The sequence below is a fragment of the Mirounga leonina genome, unplaced genomic scaffold (assembly GCF_011800145.1).
Source record: "Mirounga leonina isolate KUSES-001 unplaced genomic scaffold, KU_Mleo_1.0 Mir_165, whole genome shotgun sequence".
NCBI lineage: Eukaryota > Metazoa > Chordata > Mammalia > Carnivora > Phocidae > Mirounga > Mirounga leonina.
In genome coordinates this window covers 79295464-79318735 of record NW_023270415.1, presented here as the reverse complement: position 1 = coordinate 79318735, position 23272 = coordinate 79295464, and the positions used below count along the sequence as shown (strand labels likewise).

The following is a 23272-nucleotide window of genomic DNA, read 5'->3' as shown; positions in this document are numbered from 1 at the left end:
GGGGGGGGGGGGGGCTTTGGAAATGCTGAGAGCTAAGTGCTCATTATGTTCAGTACTGTGTAGTTGCTCCTTCCTTGTCTCTCCCTCTTCCTGCCCTGTTCCTTTCCACTCCCTTGTGCCATTTGTCGGTCCTGTATATCAGATTCTGAGTTGCCATAGACCTGGATTTGGATACCATTGTCTTTACAACTTTTGGGACCCCGGACAAATAATTTAACTTCCATCAGTCCTAGTTTTCTTACCTGCACCCTGAGGACAAGAGCATCTCCTGGGGCTGTTAGCCTTCAGTTCAGTGTTCAATAAAGAGCCTCTCATGGTGCCTGACCTCCTAACAGGCATTCAGTGTTGAGAACATCTTAGGTGATTATCTCTAGAGAACAGACATGAGGAAGAGCCCTGGTTAGGGGGAGAGAGGAGTCGGTATAAACAGATGGATGCAGGAGCATCATGGGGCAGTTGACAATTCTTTTCAGAGGTGGAAGAATGTTTGGGGTGGTGTTCCATGAAGAAGGTGATCTTGACCTTGAAGAACAAATCGGTGTTTTCCACACCATGCTGAGCAGGAGAAATAGTTTCACTTGGCAGTTCTTTCTCTAGTGCTGGTGGAATTAAGAGTATTTGCTTTGTTTGGGAATTCTGGGTACGGTAGTTGGGTGTGATTGTGTTGTTTGGGCTTTGGGGAAGCAAAGTGGACGAACAGGAGTGTACAGTATGACTTAGCAGTTCCACTCCTAGGTGTATACTCAAGAGATTTGAAAACACGTCCACACAAAAACTGGCCTGTGAGTGTTCATAGCAGCATTGTGCATGACGGCCAAGAAGAGGAAACAGACGTATCTGTGGATGGATGGGTGGACGGACGGACGGATGGATGGACAGATGGATGGATGGACGGATGGACGGATGGATGGATGGATATAGCTGTGGTGCATCCTTCCCAGGTGACTGTCTTCCTTGTCCCTTCTCCCTTTCCTTTTTCCTGCCTTCCTTCCTTGGCTAACATTTGTTCATCCTTCACATCTCTGTGTAGCCTTTCTTAGTCCTCCAAGGCCAGCTTGCGTTCCTTTGCAGTGTTCCCACTGGTGCATGGAACTTGCCTGTGGGAGCCCTCCTGGCCCACCATATGCCCATTGCTTATTTCATCAACACACTCCCCAGCAGGGCTGCAAGCACTCTGAGGGCAGGGTCTCTAACTGGCTGTTTCTCACCCCTGGCACCTTGTGGTACGGATTGGTGTCCACGTGTTGCTGAATGCATGTTTTCTTCTTTTTTAAAGATTTATTTTTTTTTTAAGATTTTATTTATTTAACAGAGAGAGACACAGAGAGAGGGAACACAAGCAGGGGGAGTGAGAGAGGGAGAAGCAGGATTCCCGCCGAGCAGGGAGCCCGATGCGGGGCTCGATCCCAGGATCCTGGGATCACGACCTGAGCCGAAGGCAGATGCTTAACGACTGAGCCACCCAGGCGCCCCTAAAGATTGATTTTAGAGAGAGAGTGCTCACATGCATGTGTGTGCGCAAGTGGGGGGAGGAGCAGAGGGATAGAGAGAATCCTCAAGCCGAGTCCCTGCTGAGTGCAGAGCCCGACGTGGGGCTTGTTCCCCGGACCCTGAGATCATGACCTGAGCCAAGATCAAGAGACAGCTGCCCAACCGACTGAGCCACCCAGGTGCCCCTGTTTTCCTCTTTTTAAAAACAACTTTATTGAAGCTTAATTCATGGAGCACATGATTCACCCACTCAGAGTGTACGCTTCAAGTTTTAGTATGTTCCCAGATATGGGCACCTGTCCTCACCGCCACTTTGAAGCATGGTGAGCACCTCAAAGAGAACCTTGTGCCCCATGGCTAGCTAGTGGGCACGGGTTGGCGCTCACATCTTGTGGAATGCATTAATAGTAAATACTTTTCTTCTGTTCGCTTGCTTTCTTGATCTGGTCTGTTTTTGCTGTTATGGGCAGTGCTATGGTGAACATCTTTAGATCTTTGGCTTCTTTAGCAGGAGGGAGATTTTATCCAGAGAGGGCTTATTGGATCAGTCATTTTGAGCATTTTTATTGCTGCTGAAGCATATTGCCAGATTGCCTCTGAAAGCATCGTTCTGATTATCCTGATGGTAGCAGTGCTGTTGATTCAATATGTCCAGAAGGCTACCTTCTTGTTTTAATTTATGTTTTCTTGGTAGCTCGTAGGGTTGAGTATTTTCCCTGCATGTTTGTATACTAACTGCCTGCCTCTCACATGAACTTCTTCTACAGTCTTCTGGGTGCTTTCCTGTCTCTTGGCTCATTTGGCTCTCATTTGTTGGGTTTGGGAGGCAGGTTGGGTCCCGGCCCCTGGGCTGACGAGGTCCCCGCTACTTTGAGATGCCCAGTAGTTTGCCCTGAGATGCCCAGTTATTCAGGGAAAGCCAAGTCTGGAACCCAGCTTTAGCCTTGTCAGAGGATGTATGCACAGCCAACTCTAAAATCAGTCCAGTGCCCTCATAGACCTGGCTGGTGTCCGGCAGGCTTAAAGGGGTCAGGACGCCTCCCACAAGTGCTTCCCTGGACTGAAGCTGAAGGTAGCAGGAGAATGTTTTAAACATTTGATGTGATCTCCTCCGCGGACCTTGACGTTGGAAACAGAGATACAGTCTGTGTCCCCCGGAGCAGGCCCCACCTCCCTGCCCTCTTGCTCTCGTGGCCCCTTCCACCATGGCCGCAGGAACTCAGGGTCTGCTATCGCAAACTCCCTATTTCACCTCAGCCTCATTTTTCCCGAGTGGCCCCTTAGCCTTCTCGCATCAAGCTGGTGGCTTGAGCGTGGGAGTTTGGAAGTGTGGGCAGTGCCTCCGGTCTGACTGCGCCCCATGGGTCATTCGCATGTAGTCTGAGGGAACAAGAGCCGAATGCCGGCGTGAGCCAGTCCCGCACGACAGAGCACGTCCCACTCAGGAACCCCTGAGGGCACTGCTTCCCTGCCGTCCCTCAAGTGCCTCCTGCCTCTGCTCCAACACCCCAAGTGCCTCGGGCCCAGAGACGGGGTGCCGGCCTTTCCTATTGCTGCTTCTGGCCTCCTCCTTCAGAAACCCCCCTCCTCGTGTGGGCGTGTCATCAGGACTCACTGCCGCTGCTTTTCCTTTCGTTGGTCCTCCTCCTCACTCTCTCATGATCTCACCTCCTAAATAGAGCCCAGACGTGGCCACTTGTCACCACTCGTGTGTCCTCACAGGCACAGTGGAAACCACTGCGAGGCCTCAGCTGCCCTGTCCGGCCATCAGGGGTCTCCTTGGCCTGTAGTCCTCCACCTAGTGTCCCACCTTGTCGCTTTTCTGCTTCAAACCGTCCATGGGCTTCCATCATTTTCCCGTCCTTAGTTCCCCAGAACAGTCACCCTCCATGCTCCGTTCATTGACTTAGCTTCAGCCATAGTTGCTCTTCCTTGTTGTCTCTCCAGGGAAGCTCGTTTCCACCCTGTCTCCAGGACTATGCGTTGGGTCTTTCTGCTTTAATCGTTTCCACAAGATATTTGTGCGACTGCTTTTTCAGTACCCCTCAGGCCTGAGTTCAGACACCCCGTCTCAGTCTGCCTCATGGCCCCCTGTATCTCTTTGCCTTTTTACGGCTGGCCGTCCTCCTTTTTTTTTTTTTTTTTTAAAGATTTTATTTATTTATTCATGAGAGACAGAGAGAGAGAGGCAGAGGGAGAAGCAGGCTCCCAAGGAGCAGAGAGCCCGATGCGGGACTCGATCCCAGGACCCTGGGATCATGACCTGAGCCGAAGGCAGACGCTTAACCATCTGAGCCACCCAGGCGCCCCTAGCCGTCCTCCTTGCTGGAACACGAGCTCCTTGGGGGAAGGACCTGTCTGTCCTGGGTGGACATCTGCCTACACCTAGGACTGTGCATGGCAGGTGCCCACTCAGTGTTTGTTCACTCACTGTCCAACAAGGAAGTCATCCAACTTTCCTCCGCCTCCTCTTTCCTATTTGTGAAATGGGCACATGAGCCCGCTGCGAGGATTAAAGACTGTTAGTGCGGATCATTCCTCTGTCTTGCAGCTGGAAACTCAAGAGTCCCTCCTCTCTTGTGCAGTACTCAGCTGCTTGTGGATTTGGATATTTGGTTCAAATAACACTTAGCCCTCAGGGGAAATACTCACATGTTGAAAGAAAATCTCACTGAGCCAGCAGCTAGCCCAGAAAGTACAGGGCCAGTTCCAGGCTCCCGCCTGGACCTAAGACCCAGGAGTGTGCATTTCACCAGGACCTCTGGGAGGCCGGCACAGCAGGTGTGCTCCGTGGGCTGAGAAGAGGCCTCTGATAAGTAGAAATTATTAGTAGAGTGTTTTTAACTTCTGTGTCTTCACTCATTTCTGAAAACCAACATCTTCCTTTTCCCCTCTGTAGTCATTATTTGTTTGCTTGGGAAGTGAGTGCAGAGAACCACTGCCCTCGGGGGGTGGGGTGGGCAGGGGCCCTTAGTACCCCTGGGCTGTGGGAGCAGTATTTCCCAAATCAGATTTGTTGCCTGACACTCAATGAGATTTCTTGTGGTTTGTACAAGTATGTGTATGAAAAGTCATGCAAAACTGTGTAAGGGGTGTCACAGTTACAGATTCGTGAAATGCTTTCACTGAAAAGAGAGAGCCTGGGGCTGACGTGAAATCGGCGGTGGTTGAGGCTGGTGTGTCAGCAAAACAGTCCTCTGTGAGGGAGTCAGGGCGGCAGGCACGTGCGATGTTGGGGGCAGGATGAGACACGTGCGGCCATGCCCACCTCCGTGTCCCCCACCCCCACGCGCTCTTGCTTACCGCAATCCTGGACTTTTGTGAATTATATTTTTCTGGTCATCTTTCATACTTAACATATGTCTTCTTTACATTTTTTGAATCTAAGTAAATTGTAAAATGGTACTGAAAATAAGAATACATTTGGAATTGGAGATTGTGGGTAAAATATGACCCGAACAGTTGAGAGTCTCCTAGAATATGGACTAACAGATGAAAACACAGGGTTTGGGCTCTAAGTTCTACATGTTGTATCTTATTCCCATTAAGAAGCACATACAGTCTTTAGATTTGAGTTCTTACCCTTTAGTTTTGCATATAGCAAGGTGCAAAGAACTACAACATGAACTCTGGCCGAAAATGAAGGCCATAATTTTTAAATTGTCAAGGTAATATGTATTATTTTGCTTCATGGTTTCCATTCCTGACGTGCTTTTTACTCCTTGTATTCTTTTTCCAGATGGCACATATGGTTTCTTGGAGAGTTTTGATTGAATGGATTTCATTTTTCACCTGGGTGGGGAGAAGGGAAGATAAGCTTGTGAGCTGTTATGTGGGAGCTCCTCAACAAAGGGGTATAATTTGTTTCCACTGTAGTTTATACAATCCCTTTTGTTTGTTCAGAAATAGGAGGGGTTGAACCAAAACCTGGTAGAAATAAAGGGAAGCTTTTGACTTCCTTTTAGTTCTGTTTGAAGAGATAAGTACTGTGTGGTACAACATAATAAGTACCTACTAACAGAGTGCATTCTTGGTCGAGAAACCACACATGTAAAATAATGAGGTGAAGAAAAACTATCAGTGTGTCAAAATCCCAAATATACTAGTGGATTTAGCAGTTACGGGAAAATACTAATTTGCCAAGTTTCAGATAAACCCAAACAGAACATCCTGGGGTGGTATCAGCAAGGGCCCTTTGCACATCGCCTCTGTAGGACACCGTGGGCCAGGTGGTGTGAGCTGTCGGCACCGGAGTGGTGTCTTGCTGTCCTGTTCACTTGCCCACCGTCGGCTGCACCAAGCACCGGTGTACCATTGCCCAGCCCGGACCGGGCCATTTCTGGTCTAGGATATGGCAGCATCCCAAGGAATGTTCTTGTCTTCCGAGACCCGTTTCTTGCCGGTTGGCCACCTGGAGTATCACGGGATATTCCCACAGCAGGTATTTATCGCTAGCAACCTTCCGCTCAGAGAGCACGCAAGGCTTCCCGTAGTACAGAACTAGGGTTCAGTCCCTTAGCATGGTTTGCAGTGCTTTTCAGTCTGGCCCAGCCCATCTCTTTTGTGGAGACGCTGGGCTTAGCTGCTGTTCCCGGAACAGAGCCCCTGTGTTCACATCTGTGCTGCTTCTTCAGGGTTTCTGCTCCCCAGAATGAGCACTAACCTCCCCCATCTCTGATAGCTTTCCTTGACACCTTTCGGGAGCAGAAAAGGCCTTTCTTCTCAGTTTTCCCCCACACTTACATAACAGTGCTCAGCATGTTGCATGTTAGTCGAGAGTTTTCATGTCTGCGGACTGCATGTGTGAGGCTGGACAGCTGGGATCGGGGCTTCTTTTCCCCGAAGCCCCAGCCTAGCACAAAGTCTGACTCAGGGGCTCACTCAGTGCTCACTAAATCGAATTGCCTTGTTTTTCTTGGCCTTGTTTCCTCCTGGGTAGGTAAAGTGAGGATTATGCTTCCCTTGCTGTGCTGGTGTAAGGATTGGAGACAGTGGCTCTGAAGAGTCTGAAACAAAGTATGTGCTCAGAAAACCGTCATTGTCACTGTTGGTTTACTTCTGACTTGCACAAGTGTTTCAACACACGCACCTCCGAGAGCAGAGAATCAAGGTGAAGACTCGTCTCCAGTACCTTCACGGGCTCACCTGTAATCATTGCAACAGTCACCTTCAAACTATATTGACCATGATGAGCCAGATTAGACATACACTGTCCACGTAAACCCAAATGTTTCATAAGTGATACCTGTTCTTCCTATGTGAATTGTCCTGTGTCATCCGGCTCCGCTGCCCTAACAGAGTACCACAGTGGGTGGTTTGAACAACAGAAACTTCTTTTCTCACAGTTTGGAGGCTGGGCGTCCAAGATCGAGGTGCTGGCAGGGTCGGTTTCATTGGAAGCTCCTTGGCTTGGAGACTCGTCCTCTCCCTTTGTCCTCATGCGGTCACCCTCTGTGAGTCTGTGTTCTAATCTCCTCTTCCCGTAAGGACGCGAGTCAGATTGGATTAGGGCCCCTGTGTGACCTCACTTTATCATAATTACCTCTTTAAAGGCCTTGTCTCCAAATTCAGTCATATTCCCAGAGCCTTACCAGGCACAAGGACTTCAACATACGAACTTGCAGGGGACATAATTCAGCTCCGAACGTGAACTATGATCCAGTCTATCCCATCCTGTGGGATGCTAGTCACTACCCACTAACTTGATTTTTATGAACCCCAAAGAGGTCAAAGTGGCTTGCAGTAAGTTACAACACTTGTCTTTTAGAATTGGCAGTGGAATTGAAATGGAGCTGACTTGTTTGAAATGAGTCAGCTGCATACTTTCCAGGGTCTCTTATGGCCAGCGGTCCATATTTGTTAGCTTCTTTTCTGTGTGTAGCATGTGGACAGAATAAAAGTTAACTGGCTCATGCCACCATCGCATCTCCCTGGTGTCCCTGCTTCATTGATTTAGGGGAGAAGAAGGAGGCATTGGTGTAGGCTTTTCTGTATATCTTTTTTTTTTTTTAAGTGATTTGAATATAAATTCAAACTCATATTAACTAAGCAACTTCTCAGTGGTAGGGATCTATTTGGGGGAAAGAAATGGCATATCCCTCAGTAAGATAAAATGCAGAGACCTTCTTTAGACTGTTCTCTGGGTGAGTAGCTATACAGACGACCCCCTTTGCAGGGGAGGAGATCCTGTGTGCCATTCACAGAATACCGAAACCAGAGTGCAGGATGACAACGCTGAGCGTCTGTTACGTGGCCAGTTGGAAGCTCTGCGGAGGCAGGGGTTTTGGATTGTGCCCACTCTAAGGATGGTTTAAGAAACTGGAACATGGCTGGTGACCGAGCCTGGTTAACCACAGTGAGTCTTTGTTATTCTCCATCGTCGTGGAGATGAACGTTCTCACTGAGTGTCCGTGGGCTCTCCTGACGTTCCAGTCATGTTTTATACACTTCCGGGGATAATTTTATTTTTATTTATTTATTTTTTTTAAAACTCTGCTGGTTTCTCTTTCCGTAGCAGAGTTTTGTTTCTTTCTTTTTTCTCTTTTTTTAAAGATTTATTTATTTATTTATTTGATAGAGAGAGACACAGCGAGAGAGGGAACACAAGCAGGGGGAGGGGGAGAGAGAGAAGCAGGCTTCCTGTGGAGCAGGGAGCCCGATGCGGGGCTCCATCCCAGGACCCTGGGACCATGACCTGAGGCGAAGGCAGACGCTTAACCATCTGAGCCACCCAGGCGCCCCCGGGGATAATTTTAGTGGAACAAGGAAGATGCAAAGGTCCAGGGACTGACTTCTCCTGAACCGCTGGGCTCTACTGTTTGCATGGCTAAGCCAACGGTGGGGTAAGAGAGCATTCCAGAGTCGGCAGAAGGGCAGTGTCTATGTGGCTATCGATGGGTTTAGAGGATAAAACAATGACATAAAAAGTTGCAGGTGCTGGAGGATGTGACAGGAGGGGGCACTTGCTCCTGGCCCGGGCTTTCGAGCTCCCCAGAGGCCACGATGTCACAGGGACCCCGAAGGGGCAGCGGGGACCTGCGGTGGGGCCTCGTGTGATGCGGCAGGGGGAGCAGCATGAGAGGAACGCTCTGTCAGCCTCTCAGAGACCTTCACTCCTCTCTGCGGTCGGGTGACGGGCACCCCACGCTTCGTGCCCAGTAGGGCCCCTGGCACACCGCAGTCCTGCAGCAAGCGTTCCTTTTCTGGTCTTACCTCTGGCTCCCTTTGTTCTGACATGTGGCTTCAGTGAGGCCAGTTAATGGTATCAGCAGCAGCACCCCGAGTGTGGCACGCTGACCATGTGCCCGGTGCTCCCAGCCTCTCACAGGACCGCAGGCAGCCCACCTGCCGATGGGGGGGCGGGCCCTGGCGGGACGACCACACACCCACACCTGCACAGCGCGTGGCAGTGGGCCCTCCGCTCGGGTTTGTTCCTGCCCTCCCGGTGGCCCCCTTCTCCGGGTGAGTGCTCAGTCCTCGCGTTCCAGATCACCTGTGCTCAGTGTCCTGGCGCTTCCGTCTGAAGCCTGACTGACTCGTTCCTCACTCACCCAGCCGGAATTTATCTTCTCAGAGGGCCCTTCTGTATCTTTTCTCAAGGGCGCAGGGAGACAGGGACCGGGTGTTGCCCGCACCAGGGTTTCTGGGTCCCGAGAAGGTCCTGACCACAGTCCATGTGCACCTTCTCTTTGCTGGGCCCTGGATGTGTTCCTGCTTGTGCCCCCATGCGTGGGAACCACCTGAACCCTCACAATGTCCCCACGAGGGCAGCGGCCATCAGGTGCATTTTATGGCGAGGAAATGAGGTGTGAAAGAGAGGCGCTAACGTGCATGAGGCCTCCTGCGTAGTATTGGGAGGCAGTGGGATTTGGACCCCGGCCGTCTGGCTCCGGGGTCGGTGCTCTTATCCACTGGCCTTGAGGATCCCGCTCGTCGACGGGTCTTCATCGAATGCCAAATCTCTTTGCCCTGCTCTGGCGAGGCACCGGCCCCCCGAGCTCTGTCGCCAGTGGCAGATGCCACAGCTTAGTGTGTCCCTGTACCCGGCTTATCTGTCAGCTGGGAGACGGCTGTCATTTGTTTGAAAGACAAGGATTGGATGAGATGGAAGATGTCAGGTTGAATTTATTCGGCTTCTTCATTTGATCGCCAGCTCATTGCTTTGCTACTCAGCCCAGAGAAAATGCATTAAGGTTTGCCACTTCCTCAGCGTTAGAGTAGGTCGGAACTTGGCCTGAGGCAGGTGCCCTCCTGGGCCTCCCTCTTGGGGAGACGGACTCTCGGTCTCCCATTTGACCGTGTCATGAGGCTGAGGGAGGACAGGAAGGGAGAGAAGTTGTACATTTTCCAGATGCTTCCGTGGTCCTCTCTTTGATGTTGCCTCTGTGTCTCCCAGTTCCATGTCGAAAGAGCGGATAGCCGGGTACCCAGAAGCTCGACAGGCTCCTCCTCCATCCGAGAGCTAGAAATCTCTGTAGAACAGAATCTTTTGTTACATTCTAACTTGTGATCACATGTCATAAAATCAGAAAGTTTTTTTTTTTTAAGATTTATTTATTTGAGAGAGAGAATGAGAGAGAGAGCATGCGAGAGGGGAGGGTCAGAGGGAGAAGCAGACCCCTAGCTGAGCAGGGAGCCCGATGTGGGGCTTGATCCTGGGATTCCAGGATCATGACCTGAGCTGAAGGCAGTCGCTTAACCAACTGAGCCACCCAGGCGTCCCAGAAAGGTTTTTTTATTTTTTTACCCCAAGGATGTGACACAGAAGTGTGTTTACTTCACTCACTTCTCCTTGGGGAAGAAACATGAGCATCTGGAAAGACATTTTTGGTTTATAAAAATTATGAAATCAGTATTACATGAAAGTAATGATTTGAGTTTTGAAAAGTAAGGTTATTAAAAAACAAATTACAAAGTGGGCCAATGAGTTTATAAATTTAAAATGTTCTGTGAAGATTTGTGGTGGGGATTTAAGAGTTAAGCTCTTGCTATATTTAAAATATACTTTTAAAAATAAAAATTTGCTCATGATTTTATAGTTATACTTCTTTTTTTTGAAGGGACTTGTTCTTTATTTTCAAAAGACACTTGTCATTTTTCAGTATCAAAACAGTTGCACTATTGGTTTCTTTCTCTCAGTCGGCCCCCAAAGAGAGCCCACCAAAGGAGGGTGCATTTTAAGCCAATGAGCTTCAGGGTGCACATCTAACAGACCTCACAGAAACCTCACCAAAAAGGGGAATTGGGGAGGAAAAGAATTTTTAAAATATCAGCAGACTGTCAGCCCACAGACTGTAGAGAGTTTTCAGCCAGACGGGGTGGCCAATGTGTCCCAAACCTAGAGAAACAAAGTTGCAAAATAATAAAAAATGTAAAAGCAGTTTTGTACATAAGCTGTTCGAGATTTCTCTAGAGCTGACTGATATAAAGCACAGCAAGATGGCACTTTCAGAGACAGCAGCTTCGTACCCAGCAAAGGGGGAGGAGAGGCTCTGTCCATGGCAAACACATCATTTCTTTTTTCTTTCAGGGAGGTGAGAGAGCAAGTAAGTGGTCACCTCAACATAAGGGGAATATGATGCGTTCTGTGGGTGGTTGGGGTAAGGATAGGACAAGGAGTTGGTCTCAGAGAGAGGTCTCACCCTCTGAATTTGTTGGGTCACTTCTGATGAAAAGAAATTAAAAATAAAGTCTCTCAAAGATACCTTAAAGCTGAAACCCCGAGCCACGATTTTGGCCACTTCTCTTGGAATCCTTCTGGGCTCTCAGTAGTGCAGGTGCGTTCCACTTTCCCCTCTCTTGCTGTGAGTGGTAGGCTGACAGGTCCCTTTCCACATGTGAGGCAGGGGTTAGCCTGCTGCTTCACAACTGTGGGCTTATTTGGAATGTTTTACAAGGTTGCTACATCAGCAACAACAAAATGTGGACATCACAGCATGCTTTTAAAGACATTGTGCATTGTGCTCACATTCCCTTAAATGTTCCCAAAGGTGCTCAGGCTCAAGCCCAACTGGAATCTGGGGAGAGGCAGAGTCCGTTTGGTGACGAAGATACAGGGGTTGGGGTGGGAGAGGTGGCAGGAGAAGAAAGCAGCCTTCCAGGTAGAGATCAGCCCCCAGTTTCAAGGCCAGCTTCGGGCAGGCTGGCTTCCGGCGGAGCCGGGGTCAGAGGGAGGAGCAGCGGCAGGTTGGGTGGGACTGGGATGCTCCGCATCTTGCTCAGGTCAGGCGGGGGCTGGCCCAGCACCTCTGGGGCACAGAGGGGCGCCTCCTTGGTGCATTTCAGCTCCTCTTCCAAATTGTCCCTGGTCTCTGCTCCGGCTCGGCTACCCATCTCTAGGCAAACTCACACGGGTCTCTGCCTCCTGGAGTTGATCCGTAAGAATTTTTGTCTCTTCCTTGTATTTGTGTCCCTTTTGAGAGTGCTTTCTGCCAGCAGCGCTGAGACATTGCCGGGTCTGGTCTGCTCATCCATCTCCTGGCAACGGGACTCTGCCAGCCCAGCCCGCTCCTCCGTGCGCTCCCGGGCCCCCTCAGTCATCAGCAGCCTCCCAGCAACCCCTTCCTACCTCCCATCTGCCTCTTCTGCAGTGTGCTCGACTTCTTGGAGTTGGATTTCCTGGGGTTCCAGCTTTTCTTCATCTTTGAGGCTCGGTTCTCAATGACCTCCATCCCTCGCTGGTGCTCATCGGCGGCTTTCTTGGCTTCCTGGAGCTTCAGCAGGGCCGTGGCCAGGTGCTCCTGGGCGCGGTCCAGCTCCTCTTCTCCCGGCTGGATTCTACGGTTAGAATGGTGGGGTCTCAGCCTCAGCCTGCTCCCGGGCCCACCTTGCCCCTCCACTTCCCACTGCTGGTGCCCGGCCCCCTCCTCTGCGTGTTTGGCTTGCTGCGGCAGACCCTGGATCTTGCGCTTCGCCGCCTCGATGGTGGTGACCCCGCCATGGCTCCCCCCCCCGCCCGCTCACACAGGCATTGCTCCCACAGTCACATTTGCAGTCCTGACCTCTGAGCTGTAATTCCCACATGAAAGCTGGCCTGTCCCCTGAACGTCATAGGGTCCTAAATCCACTCTAACCCCAGTTAACTTAATTATCTTTTCCTTAAGGGTGTCACCATGTTCTTTTTGGAAGCTTAAAGCTTTTGGAGTCGGCCCCAAATTGTCCTGCCCATCCTACATCCTTTTAACTGCTTGGATAGGTTCTGTATCCATTCTAATGCTTGAGTTTTTTTCAGGTGGGATCCCTCTTCTCTTTCAACACCTATTTCTTGGACTCTTCACATCATGTCCTACTTCCTGGCATTGCTCCTCCTGATCCATTCTTCACACTGAAGCCAGAAATATCTCCTTGAAATGCACAGAGTCACATCCTTCTGTCCTTGTGAAGCTGCAGTGACTGGCCCTTCCTGTCTTAATAAAGTCTTAGCTCCATCTCAGGGACATTCACAATCTGATCCAAACCATCTTTTTAGCCTAATTTCATTTTACTTCCATCTACGTAATCTGTATTTCCTATATATTGGACTTTTTTGCTGTTCTTTAAGCGTGCCCTGTGGTTTTCCACGCTGTTCCTATTACAGCATGCTCTGTCCTACTTTCCCCGTTTCCCATGCTGTGCCTCTTCACCTCCTCCTTACCTTACTTAGCTCTCAATTCGGCATGATTTCATTATGTCCTGAGAGTAATTTTGCTCTGGTTCCCTCATCAGATTACGGACTCCTTGGGGACGGGGCCATGCCTTATTCACCTTTGATCTTTCATCATTCTGGACGGCACTTTTACCTAGAAAGTAGTCAATACATGCGGAACTGAATTAATTTATGTTGCCTTTTACTACTAGCAAATAACATACTAGCAGGTAACAAATCATTTGTTAGTATATATTAATGGAGATCCCACCAGGCATAGAAGAAGACTGAGGACTTAGGGGATCATGTTGTCCTTGAAGAGGTGGCATTTGGGTTGAATGTCTAAGGTAGGGATCATCCTTACACAGGGCAGATACCCAATATTTGTTGGTTAAAGGGATGTTGAGTAAAATATGAAACAGTTTTAGAAGAAAGAGAGATGGTGGAGCATAGCCCGTTATTATGAGTGAGAGCCTGGTGGAGAAAAAGGCACCCTGAGCTAGGAGGAAATCTTTCAAGCTTCAGTTTGCTCATCTGTAAAATTGGGACAACAGTGGCATCCCTCACATAAGCTTTTGGGGGACAGTTTAATGAGATAACATATGTAAGGTGTTTGGCACAAGGCCAGGCATATAGTAAGTCCTCATTAAATGTCAGTCGCTGCCGTCGCTCTTTTTTCTGAGCACTGCCGAGAGAACAGTGTGTCGGGCTGGGAAAGGCTGCACGCGTCCGTATGGTGAACTCCCGCCTCTGTCAGAATGAGGGGGCCTCAGCAGCTGCTTGCTCCACGGACATTTCAGGGTGCTGCCTTCTTTTTAAGATTTTACTTATTTATTGATCATTTTAGAGAGAGAGGGTGAGAGCAGGGGGTGGGGAGGGGCTGAGGGAGAGGGGGAGAATTTCAAGCAGACTCCCCTCTGAGCGTGGAGCCCGACATGGGGCTTGATCCCAGCATCCTGAGATCAGGACCTGAGCCAAAACCAAGAGTCGGACAGACGTTCAACCGACTGCGCCACCCGGGTGGCCCAGGATGCTGACTGCTTTAAAATGCACGAGGAGCAGTTATAAACAAACCCTGACTTTTCTTTATAAAACTGCTTTGAAAATTCACGTCTAAGTATTTTTGAAATAATTTTTACTGTACAAATAGTGTATACTCATTTTAGAAATCTTGGAAAACATAAACAGAAAAAGAAAAAATGATGTATAATCCTGCATGGGCAAACACTTAACAAACATTTCAGTGTAGTTTTTGAGTATTGTTTTCTATTCTTTTTAAATTGGACTTACCTTTAAATTGAATTTATTTATTTATTTTTAAAGATTTTTATTTATTTGACAGAGAGAGCACAAGCAGAGGGAGAGAGAGGGGGAAGCAGGTTCCCTGCTGAGCAAGGAGCCCGATGTGGGACTCGATCCCAGGACCCTGGGATCATGACCTGGGCCGAAGGCAGTCGCTTAACCGACTGAGCCACCCAGGCATCCCTAAGTTGAATTTATTTTATAAATATAGTTTTGCATCCTGATGTTCCATGTGACAGAAATTTTCCATATTATTGCAGGCTCTTTGTAAATGTCGTTTTAAATGATTATGTAAGTTTGCCCTGTTACTGTACTATAGCTTATCTGTTACTTCATAATTGGATATGCAGATATGATATGATTCTTTTAATTATTTATGAAGTCTTTATTAAGATAATTTTCCCTTCTGTGTCTTTTATTAAGATCTCTAGAGATACTTAAATATTTTGTGGGTGTAGTGCTTTAAATAGATGATGATACAATGAGCTGGTGGCTTAATGTATTTGCCTTTCATTCTGGTAGAACATGTTTACATACTTGGAAAGAACAAGGGGAAATATTTAATCTCCTGGTGTACTTGAATGATTGCTTATCAGAGACTCTGACCTGCCACTATGTAAACTAGGTGAGAAACAAGAACAGAGTTATACGGGTAGGAGACAGCTGAAGTGGCTCACGGTGGGTTTATCGAAGTCCATCTGCAGTCTGTTGAGGAAGGGCTTGTTTTCTTGGTATGTGACAGGGCTTATTCAGTATCTGCTGTTCTGGCAGATCATTAATCTTTATAGTGGTGACACATGAGACCGTTTTGACCTTTGTAATTGGACCATTATTCTGTATGGATGTATATGCAGAATGAAGAAAAGCTGAGTTGGTTTTTTTTTTGCTAAGGAAGATGCTTACCTCGCTGGACATGTTGGATTGGCTATTTCAAGATATTTGTGTGTTCGTCTGTATTTTCACATATTGGGGCAGTTTGGGTGGGCAGTGTGACAAAATGGAAAAAAACAGAGAGTTTGAACTCGTAGTTCTGAGTTTGAATGTAATTTAGCCACTTAGTGTCTGAACGACCCCAGGAAAGTCACATGACCTTCTGAATGAAGCCTCAGATTCCCTCTCTGTGAAATGGGCACAGCAATGCCCAAAGAAGTCGCTCCGTGTGGTGGAAAGAGCACTGGATTTGAGAAGCCTGGACTTAAAATCCCAGTCTTGCTCGCGAGCAGCGTATCCCACCTTGGGTCCTGCAGTTCATCGAGGGGTGCGTGTTAATACCTAGCAGGGAGACAGGGCTGGCAACGGCCCCCACCGAGGCCAGGCTCTTCCGCGGACTGCCTGGACACGCTTTGCACACACAGCTCCTGCCACTTTGGAAGTGGTTGCTCTTGGGTTCCTGCGCCTACCAGAGTCTCCTTCGACGGGACACGTGCTATGAACCCCCAGGAGTTCTGTTTCCTCATTGGCCTCTGTCATATTCACCCCCCCATTGCTCTTCTTGCACAAACACTCATCCTTTGGCTTCTTGAGTCTCAGCCCAAACGTCTGGCATTGTTTCTTTTCGAACTCATTTTCTACCTCTTCCTTTCCTTCCTGCCCATGACCTCAGTGTTTCCCAGAATGTTGTCCTCAGGCCCTCCAGTATTCTGTCGTCACCTGTATGCTCTACTCTCGGGTGATTTTCAGGGCTCCCAGGACCCTCCGTTCTGCCAGCGCACTTGCCTTGTCACCATCCAGCCGTCTTGGGTCTCTTCGTCCTCCTGGGCGGCTCCTCCGTACTGTCGACTCAGCGTGTCTGAAGCACTCTCTTGGGGTGCTGTGGTCGCTGGCCTCTGAGCTCCAGCATCTCCGTTCCACTCGGCGTCTCTGTGGTGCACCCAGCCCCGTGGCCCCTGCGCCCCGGGCCGGCTGCCCCACCACCCTGCCAGCGCCCACGTCCGCTCGCTCAGCCAAGTCTCTTCGCTCCTAAATAGCGAGGAGACTTGCTGGACTGTGGCACCCTTGCTCACGCCCACAGGACTGTGTGTCCCAGGGCCCACGTCACACCTGGCACGCACTGTTATCATCGTTATGGTTTTCATTGATTTGTTTTGATCATGGTAAGGTACACATGACATAAAATTTACCGTTTTCACTATTTTAAGTGTATAATTCAGTGGCACTGAGTACATGACACTGTTGCTCAGTCACCACCACCGTGCGTTTCTAGGACTCTGTCTTCTCAAACAGCAGCTCTGTCCCCGTTAAACACTAACTCCCATCCTGCACCCCCAGCCCCTGGTAGCCTCTGCCCTGCTCTGTCTGTGTGAACGGGACAGCTCCCGGGCCCTCCTAGGAGTGGGCTCATGCGGTCGTTGGCCCTCTGTGCCGGGCCCTCACCGAGCACGTGCCCCAAGGCTCATCCGTGCTGTAGCAGGGTCAGGACGGCCTTCCCTTCTTAAGGCTGAATGCTGTTCCCTTTTATGTACAGACCACACTTTATTTATTCGTTCACGGATGGACACGTGGCTTGCATCCACCTTTTGGCCGCTGTGATTCACGTTGGCGTGCACACGGCGTGCGAGTGTCTGTTTGAGCCCCTGTTCTCACTTCTTTTGGGTGTCCGCCCAGAAGGGGGATTGGTGGCTCACACGTAACTCCGAGGAACTGCCCTCCTGTGATCCTCAGGGGCTGTCCCATTTTACCCACTCCCACGGTCACGTGGTTGCCTTTTGCGTCACTCTGTCACATTGCCTTGTATGACGAAAAGAGAAAATAAGTAAAGCACATTTCAAAGTCGTTGTTTATGACGTGTATGTCGCAGAGCAATGGCATGCTCGTCCACGGCTTCGAGCTGGAAGCTGGGCCGGGGCCTCCGCTGGGTGGGCGGCGGGGGCCTGCCTGCTTCAGCACAGCCTGAGTTGGGGTGGGCGTGGGGGTGGGAAGGTCCAGCTGCCCGGTTCCTGGTGTCCCTGAGGACTTGCATGTCATGTCTTTCAACATGGGCTGTATCGCTGATAAAGACGACCTGTCATCTCTGTCTTCAGTTTATTTAGAAACGAGGTGGGCAAAAGGGGCCTGTTTATTGGGAACCCACAAGAGATCTCAGCGTCATAATGTTGAAAGATCAATAATATTATTCTTAGGAAAGCAATTCTAAGGCGAAGTGTGGTTCTTAGTTCTGTAAGTGGAGGCATCAGAATCGATTCTAAAAGTGTAATTTCAGGGCCCCTGGGTGGCTCAGTCATTGAGCGTCTGCCTTCGGCTCAGGTCATGATCCCGGGGTCCTGGGATCGAGCCCCGCATCGGGCTCCCTGCTCGGCAGGAAGCCTGCTTCTCCCTCTCCCACTGCCCCTGCTTGTGTTCCCTCTCTCGCTGTGTCTCTCTCTGTCAAATAAGTAAATAAAATCTTTAAAAAAAAAGTGTAATTTCAGATTGTATTGGGCCACATCTGTACTTTTTTCCTCTGTATTCTCTTATTCTTCCTTAGTTTTTTTCTTTCATATTTGGAAGAAAAGATGTGCTTATTTCTCTTCTTCTTTTTTTTCTGTTGCCAGCAAAGCAAGGTTCACTGTGATAGTAAAGTGATAGTACAAAGCTCCTGAAGAGGGAGGGGACCCAAGAGGGTGGCCCCCCCCTTTTTTTTTTGCTTTTCTCTTCTTTCATTTTCTACCTATTTAGAGTATCGTAACTGACTTAATTCAGACACGGTTGTCTCAGATTATCACTTTACAGGGAACACGAAGCGCTGAACGGTGAGATGGTGCTGTCCTGGCTTTTATGCCAGTGACAACTCTTGAAATGGCACATGGCCTGTGGCTTCTTTTTATGGTCAAAAGTTTGGGCGATCAGATCTTCTGCTCCTATAAGAAACAATATAGTTAGGTGGCAACTTTCTTTACAAACGTTCTCTTTGCATGATTTCTTTGATTTCTGGGATGGAAAATAACTCTCAAGGGCATTAGGTGCTCTAGCTTGGCTCAAATAATTGTTGGGTGTTCTGATCCAGATTGGACAAGATTTATAGTGATGTTATGGGCTGAATGTTTATGTTCCCCCTCCTAAGTCATATGTCAAAGCCCTGACCACCCCAAGGTGATTTGGAGGTGAGGGCTTTGCGAGGTGATCAGGTGTACATTAGGTCTTGAGGGTGGGACCCTGAAGGTGGGATGAATGCCCTAGGAGAAGAGGAAGCGACACGAGAGCTCTTTCTGTCTACGCACACGTGCGCCGAGGAAGGCCTTGTGAGGGCACCGTGGGAAGGTGCGTATGCTGCAGACCAGGACGTGGGCTCTCCCCAGGGGCGCCCAGCCTCCAGAACTGTGAGGAACACGTGCTTATGGTGTAAGTCAGCCCGTTTATGGCATTTTGTTGTGGCAGCCAGAGCAGACTACGGCAATTGATTTTTAGTGAAATAAGTGAAAGTCATCACTTCCCTCTGACCAAATCATATGCTTATGGGAATGTTCGGATCTATCACAAGCTTCATTCCAGCTTGGCTTGTGGAACATGGGCTAGTACCACTGTGGCCTTGAGTTCTTCCGTGTTTGTTGTCCTGACACTGGGTTTCTGTGGTCAGACCTGATCTGTGGGGACAGGAAGACTCGGTCAACTCGGATCGGAACTCCAACCTTGTTCTTCTCTTGAGCAAATCGTTTCACCTCCCCAAACTCATTCAGTATTTTTGCTTTGAGACGTTTTCAAACATAAAGGTACAAAGAATAATAAAATGAATTCCTGTTATCAGTCACTGGAGTCAATGGTTAGCAAGATTTCTATACATTTACTTCATCTCTTGCTTTTTTTATTTGCTGAATTATTTTAAAGAAAACCCCAAGATATCATTTCATTTCATGTCTTCGTTCCTTAGTATGCATTACTAAAAAAAGGACATTTTCCTATATGACCACAATGTTAATATTACACTTAAAAATTAGTAAGTCATTTTGGTAGCATTTCATATCAATCCACAATCACATTTCCCAGCTGGTTGCCGAGCTAGTGTTTATCACCTTCAAGAGGGGGATAATGATACTCCCCACCCCCTTTCTCGCCTCTGAGCATCTCTACTTTCCTTCCCCGGACAGGAAGCCTTCCTTGTCTGCCTGGCAAAACTGGGTCCATCCCCGTCCCTGCAGCAAACGTCAGTCTCTGAGGGTCCTGCCTCACAGAGAAGGGACACACGTGGGAGGCATATGTGAAATATTTGGCAGTCGCTGTCTTGCAAAGCCAGGGTCACCCTCCCCCACTGCAGCCAGAGCCGTTTACTACTTGGCTCTTTCCCTGCAGAGTCCCTGTGCTGCCCGCATCCGTCACCCCTTCTGACGTTTTCCATCTTAGTCTCTTCCCTCTCACACGTGCCTTAGGCAGCTTCTCTGCCAGGTTTTCTTCTGTACATACAGCTCATGATGATATATTAGTGTTCCTTCTATGTCCTTACTCTTTTCTTGCCCCCTCACTGTGGGCCTCGGACATCAGATTTCTTCAGTCGCCGTATGTCCTTATTCTTGCCATTCAGCAAAACCTCCAAGTACTGTCCTGTGTGTCTGCTTCCGGGGTCCGGTGGCCCTTGACAAAGACCAGTGTTGCTTCTTCCTTACGAAGCCTTCTTGGCCAAACCAGGTTTCCCGCGTGCTCTTCTCCCAGACTCTGACCCTGCTTCTGTGAAGCCACTTATGAGGAGTTGCAACGTTCTGTTTTGACATTGTGTTCTCCTTCCACGTGGGATGCTCGAAACGCCGAGCCCGCGTTGCTTCTGCGTCAGGGGAGCTCGGTACACCGTCCTGAGGCTGCTGTCGCCGGCTCCGGGGCTGCTCGTCTGCACCGCGTGCATGGAGAACATCTGTTCATTTCGTTCTTTTATTTTACCCTCTTTCTGGGGGGTGGGGAGAGGAAACGGTGGGGGAGGGGCAGAGAGGGGGAGAATCTCAAGCAGGCTCCACGCTCAGTGTGGAGCCCGAATCAAAGCTCGATCTCACGACCCTGAGATCATGACCTGAGCCGAAATCAAGAGTTGGACGCTCAATCGACTGAGCCACCCAGACGCCCCTTTTTTATTTTACTCTTGAGCAAAGAATGATTCTGTGCTACCTTTTTGAAGAAATAAGGTCAGCCAACCAACAGACACATAGATCCTTTAACACCTTCTGTCTTCTGAGCACTCTTGACAAGTTAGGGAGGAACAAAAAAGACGACAAGACTCTCCCCTTAAGGAAATTGTAGTCCAATAAACTATTTTTAGCTGCTACACCTTAAACAAAATTTAAAGGAAAAATCAGTTACTATCTCACCACTTAAAAAAATTTTGTAAGTTGACCCTTTTGTCAAGGTCTAGAGAGACAGAATCTAGTAGCAATGAGCACCCCGGCCTCCAGATTCTGACCTCTAAACACTGTTTCACACTAGAAGATTCTAGGTCTGGGGCTGAAAATGAGCTAGAAGGAGCAAGCCTTTGATGAATAATGGGGCCTTATCTAAAGGACACAGGATTCAACATGAAGGGGCTCCCACTGGACAAAGATGGGACAGTTTGACCATCAAGAAAGAGTATGATGGCAGTCAATTGAAATACCAAATATATAAAAATCCACCAGTTTGCAAAGATTCTAAGTCATGTATAAGTCTCTGGTCATTGTTGGAGGTAGTTTTCTACTCCAGGAATTACGGGGAAAGTCTGTTTGCTAACCCTCTTTACTCTATCATCTGTGTCTCAGGGTAGCCAATTGGTTGATGAGGAAAAAAACCCTTCCTTATAGACAAATTCTGGGTTTTAGGTACAGAGAAATTAAAGAATTACAAAATCACCATTTTGTCATCCTTGATAAAATAACAAATCTGGGCAACAATGTATAGCAGAAGCTCAAATCCACGAGGAAAAAGGTCGATGGGACCTTTCCAGTGGGTGGGCCACACCAGCAATCGCCCGGGAGCATTTTACTCTGGAAACCGCACTATCGAGACCTGAAGCTGAGAAGCAGCCTGAGTTCCTGTGCCCGGCAGAAGCTCCAGAAAGCGTAGGCGCTCTGGATGGCAGTGTGATGAGAAGGGTAGGAGCAGGAGAATGTGCTGATAATCGTCTCAGGAGCTGAGTACATCCCCGCATCTCCTCCCCGGCTCCTGGGGCAGGTGGCTTTCCACCTCAGCAGCAGATTAGCATTTCACCCGCCGGAGAGTAAGTGATCTGGCTGGAGCCCCCTGGCGCAATTGGCAGGGAGGGCCCCACTAACGTCAAGGATATTGAGATGTGCACCTTCTCCCCCAGCTTCTGCAGAGCCCCGACGACGCCCGCAGCAGGTTCATCCCCCATGTGGAGAATGAGCAGACCCAAAGGAGGGGCCCGAACACAAAGGCTGGGGCTTCCCTGGTGAGCTGGCCCAGCAGGAGGAGCCGCGGCCGCTGTGCCTCCCTGCTGGTACTCACGGCGTACCCCGTCTTCTCTGCGGAGAAGCCAGTCTGTAGCTAAGCCAAGGAACCTGCTAGCCTTGCAGGTGGCACTGAGCTTCGCAAGGAGATTCGTTTCCATCTTCACTTTAGTGGGGTTTACTGAGAGGGCGTAATTCGACTTAATAGGACACCTGGACCGGGAGCACTGCACATAACATCAGGCAGCTTCGGTCATTTGCATGCTGTTGGCTGGAGCCCTTCAGGAGATTCATCATCTGTACATCGAAGACGATGTCAATATTTAAAGAATTTTGTTCGTCTTGCGGATGAGCATTACTGTGTCGTATCCAGGATTAATTCTGGTTGCTTTCACGTCCTCATGTTCCCCCGAGAGTGATGTTCAGACATAGGAGATGCCTGTGGCCACCGCTTATCAGTTCAAATGTGTGTCCTTGCCTGGATATTTGTTATTTCTGCTCCCCGGTCTTCGAGGAGCGCTGGCCTCACTTTGCAGGCTTTGCCTGTTCTCTGGCAACTCTGTCGTGTTTCTCCCAGTTCTCGCCATCTCACTGCACGCCGTGTGCTCGTCTGCAGTTGCTGCTTTTTAGAGCTTTGCCTCTCTCCATCCCTAGTAGTTTCTTTAGAGGCAACCGTTGGCTCAGAGAGGTTGAGTGACTTCCCCTAAGGCAGTCACACCTCCCAAAGGAGGGACTGAGCCAATCCCTATGAACCTGGGTCTGACTCCACTGCCCCAGGCCTCACCGGGTGGGAGTGCTGTGTCCCTCTGTGACCATGGTCCCCAAGCCCTCCACCTTTCCCCGCAGGCCATGGCCGAGAAAATAGAGGTCAGATGGTGTGAACTCCCTGTCCCACCCTGTCCCCAGTCCCTGCTTCTCTTCATTCTTCTGAAGGGATCAGTGAGAAGACCACAGGTGTAGGGCCAACACAAGATCTTGGAGAAGCCCTTTAACTCAGCTTGGTCTCAGCCTTCCCGTTTGCAGACAGGGCATCGAAATGCTCGTCTTGAGTAATTATGCGTCTTGGGGTGTGGAATGTGCTCTTGAGCTCTAGAGTGTTACGAAGTCTGCAAGCACGTGTTTAGAGCATGTCGTGGACGATAAGCAAGCATTTTCTGGTTCCTCTTCCCCTTCCTCCTAGTGAAGGGATGGGGATGGGGCAGAGCAAAACAGTCTGATCTCACAAAGCTCTGTTTTTGTACCAAAAATATTGATGTATAATTATTCCCTTAAATATCGGTTATATAGATGGACTGTAAACTCCTTGGGGACAGGGCCTGGCATTTTGCTTGGTACCTAATAATTTGTGGAAAAATATTTGTCAGGTAATAAAATATACCGATTCACCAGTCCTGCCTGCCCACTGACTTTCTTGGAATTTGGTAAGGATTTATTCTCTTGGGAAATGAAATCTTCTATAAGACAGGAACTTAACTTCCTTTTTTCCTGTGTACCTCTAAAATGGAGCAGTTGCTAGTGATTA

At 49.1% G+C, this 23272-nt stretch overlaps 1 protein-coding gene and 1 pseudogene across 5 annotated transcripts in view; one reads left to right on the top strand and one right to left on the bottom strand.

The window, feature by feature from the left end:
• TRAPPC9 (trafficking protein particle complex 9) overlaps positions 1 to 23272 on the top strand; it is a 545767-nt gene that overhangs the window by 75156 nt on the left and 447339 nt on the right. The window lies entirely within an intron of this gene.
• On the bottom strand, positions 11389 to 16476 carry LOC118015360 (annotated as a pseudogene).